Genomic DNA, 4,170 nt, shown 5'->3' with positions numbered 1-4,170 from the left:
CATAGCACCTTCCACACACAAAATGGAGGTTGAAATATTTTCCAAGAAAAGAAAATACATTTTATAGTTCACATTTTGAAATGCATTACAACAAGGGATAATGGAATAATAAAAAACACCCAAAACATAGTAACAGTAATGACAGCAATTGTATTAGGTAAAAGCTTGGCAAAAAACAAAAACAAAAACCTTCAGTGATGGTTTTTGCATTGTTTGTTTTTTTTGTAGATACATACTGTATCTTCGCATCACCTAAGTCAGGGTCAGGTCCCAAAAAACCTGAACTAAGTTGAAACTTTAGAACTTAGAACTTGTTCTGCCAGCAGCATTCTGTGTGGACTATAAAACGTGTTGTGAATACAGGGATTTAGGTTTTAAGAGAATGGGATTTATTGCTGAGGTTGGAAGATGGACATGGAGGAATGATGGGAGATGGAGGAATGATGGGTAACGGAGGAACACCGGAGCGTGGCTGGACTGGAGTGAAGGGTGAGGCAAGGTGGGTGTTTGGCAGCTAAGTCAGACGGGAAGGCAGTGGTCATAAGACACAGGAGAAACAGTGAAGTGGCAGAGCACAACAACAACAACACAAGAAGAAACACTCAAGAAGGCCTGAGACTTGAATCTACCACAGCAGCTGAAACTACGACGTGGAGTTGATGAGTAGATGGAAGGCAGCTGTGCAGACTGGACAGGTGAGGTGAATGAGCTGTAATCAGTAATCAGTAATGACAAACAGAGACAGACAGGGGAAAACAGGAGATACAGGGGAAGAGGGAGAAACCAGTGAGAGACTTTGTGGAAACCCTTTGTGGAGACCGTGAAAACCTCGTCCAACCTGTAAGGACCAGAAGTAGTGCTGATTAGAAATTATGGAGACGGTTCATTTACCTAGAATCCCCATTGTGCTTGTTGTAGATTATGATGAGGGAAGGCAGGGGGCCAGCTGCAGCAGAGAGAACTGTCTTCTTCTTGAACGGACTCAGAGTCCTCAGAGCAAATATCAGTTACATATACAGTGATAATAATCCCTGTGCTTGGATTACAATCACCAAGATGCAGTAGTTTTCTGCTTCCATCCACAGTTTTGTGCCCCTTTTAATAGCCGAGGACAACCTGAAGATGGCAGCATTAGACCTCACAATGCGACGTGCAGCCTGAACCCGAAAGCATCGCACTTATTGCCCCGTCAGCAGCGGGAGAGTGATGCTCTGAGAAACAGGCTGCGTGAAATCCCCGTATCACAGCGCTGAGCTCTGTAAATCACTGGTTAAAAAAAAAGAAAACAAAGAAAGTGAAAGTTTCAAGCAAGCCTCTCACGTCAATGTATTCACTCCCCTACAATCTATTGGCATGTCCATGAGTACATTTATAAATGCAGGCACACAACTTCCTCTGGAGGTTTCCTCTTAGAAACCTTCCTCTTCCCCAGTGTGGTATTGTGCAACATCTGGCTCCGGCTGTGTATTGATCTTGGTCAGGACGAGGGGGCGTGTGTGTGTGTGTGTGTGTGTGTGTGTGTGTGTGTGTGTGAGCTGGGGGTTGTAGTGTGAGTTAAGTGCACAGGTCTTTTTTAAGGACCTCTTGTTTGTCCCAGTGAGCATTTACCGTCAAGTGGTGCTCTAACGTTCAAGTAGAGCGAGTGGTGGTCCCGCAGGAGATCAACCAGCCAGAAACTGAATAATTCATCTGGGCCTCCTCAAAGCACCAGGAGTCTGGGATGATGAGAGGTTATAAAACACTCCTCTACCTCCAAAGACCTTCTACTTTCTCCCTGGCTTTCTCTTCTTCTAACCTCTGTCTTCTCTCCCTCACTCTGATCCTCGTTTCAGTCTGCACTTCCTCTATTTCACCCACCTCTTTCCTCCCTCCACCGTCCTTGTCTCTCTTTTTTCCACCTTTGTGCCCTGGCACCCAAAGTGTTATGCAACTGATATACAGATGATGATGCCCTGTATCTGATGTCTTAATGCAATAATACCTCACCACCCTGATAACCTCCCTCCCCACCCCTTCCCTCGATGCTCTGCCGTGAAGGGGGCTCTTTGCGGGAAACTCTAGCATCCACTCGTATCTGCTCACGTCTCAAGTTTCCCCAGTGGCACAGCCCAACCGATGCGAGGCAGTGCATTCTCATCATCCGAACCCTCAAATTTGTCCTCCTCCTCCTCCTCTTCTTCTTTCTGGAACTCTTCTCACCTCTCATGTTTCCTTTTCCCCTCTTGTATATTCAACTAACTCATGCTCCACGTTGCTTTGATGCAGAGGAAAATCAGGTGGGAAAAGTGACAGCGAGGAATTGAAATCATGCAATGCAGGTATTTACTTGATGTAAAAGACATCCGTGTTGTAAATAAATCTGTCAGGCGGGGGATTTAAGTGTCGGGCTGTCTCTGCACTGGGATTTTGGAATCGTGCCTTTATGAAGCTATCCTCCTTTGCTAATTGATGCTGTATCCCATTCTTCCCCATGACAATGCAAAAACATGTCGGTTTGCTCAGGAACAGCTGTTAGGCTTCTTTTCTAGAAAAGAAAATACCTCACTGGCCGTTTCATGTTGAATACCTCAATATTAAGAGTTATTTTAATTCATGCATGTAAAGAGGGCATTCATGGGAAGCTATTCTGACTGTTTATGAACAGAGAGTTACTGTATGTTGGTAATGTTGTTTTGCTGATTAGCATAATGACTAACTCCGCTATCAACACTTCTGGGAAAGTTGCTTGAAACATGAAATCAAATACTCAGTATTTACTGAAAATAAGCATTGGCCTTACATTATTAATTACTCAACAGTAGAAGCAATTAGTAACCTTACTTTCCGTTTATCTTTCCCTGCTCCACCCCCAAACATTATCTTCTATGTTTATTGTGTCGAAATAGAAAATAAGACATGTTGGTTTTACAAGCAACCAGCTTACAGTTTAGAGGTATTTACTGTCCATCAACAGCTAACATAGCTGTTAGCGTTTTAGCTCCCAGCCGGGTCAACTTAAGTCAAATTAGTCTCAGGTAACCCGTTGGAAAAAAAAAGCATTTTACAGAAACTGCAATGTCACATGGCCACCCTCAAAGGCGGCAAAATCCAGCACTCTTTCTTGACTCCGCATCAGCTGACCAATCACTGCATTAGATGGACATGCTCATTGGCTTGGGGGTTTTGGAAAGTTGGCGGGACTTGTCGAACGCCTCCCCTTCAATTCTGTAGGAAAGATGTAGGGGGTAAGCGTTTCTGATGCTGTTTGTTCATCCGAAAACCACGTCAGTTGAAGCTGATTCCTTAGCGTTGAGTCTAGGTCCAGTCACTGAGCAGACAAAATGAATATCAACCCTCCTATCCAACTCCCAGTAAGATGGCAAACAAGCTGACAGAGCATAACAGATACTTTTTGGCTATCCAACGAGCACTTTGGTTCAAACGCACAAAAACATGTTGATCATCGTGATTCCATGTGAACTTCAACCCTACAAGTAAGTCCGCCGTCACTCCTTCTGCAGACACAAAAAACTTTCTTTCTCTTATCACTGTGACTGGGACAGACTGCAGATGATGTAATGTAGTCGCCGGAGTCGACAATGCACTGAGGTAATTGAAGCAGCCACAGATGATGTCATCTAAACACAGGACTTCCATTCAGAAGTTGTCTTGTTGCTCCCGTACACGACCGGCCCCATCACCATAACTCTAATAAATGGAGTGGATATGGCGAGCTGAGAGTGTACTTGGCCTTTCGCTGAGGAGATTGGCAGGTGTTTGATATTCACTGAAGGCTCTCCCCCCCCCCCAGTTTCCTGTCTCTCAGTCCCCCAAAAAGCCCCATCTGAGTCTAAATTAAAGACTACGAGACTTGGATCCCGTTAGGAACAACTGATGAGTCATCTTGGGCAGACAGTGACGGAGGTTACTACCTCTAACCCATCCGCTCATGAGATTGATGACCTATCAGCCTGTTTATTGACACAAACAAAACGACTCCTCTTTACTTATGCCAGGGCTTTCTCTCTCTCTCCCTCTTTTCATCCCTGTATAATGTCTCTCGCTCGGTCACTCTGTCCCCCTCTCTCTCTGTTGTGATGGCCAAGGTTAGAGAGGCGCAATGAAAAAGGGCGGGGAGTCGGAAAAGAGAGAGAGCGGGGGGGGGGTCTAAACAAATCCCCGTCCTGCCAG

The sequence above is a fragment of the Anarhichas minor genome, unplaced genomic scaffold (assembly GCF_050575085.1).
Source record: "Anarhichas minor isolate MPS153535 unplaced genomic scaffold, ASM5057508v1 ptg000022l, whole genome shotgun sequence".
In the NCBI taxonomy this organism is placed as follows: domain Eukaryota; kingdom Metazoa; phylum Chordata; class Actinopteri; order Perciformes; family Anarhichadidae; genus Anarhichas; species Anarhichas minor.
Note: the sequence above shows the minus strand (reverse complement) of the source record.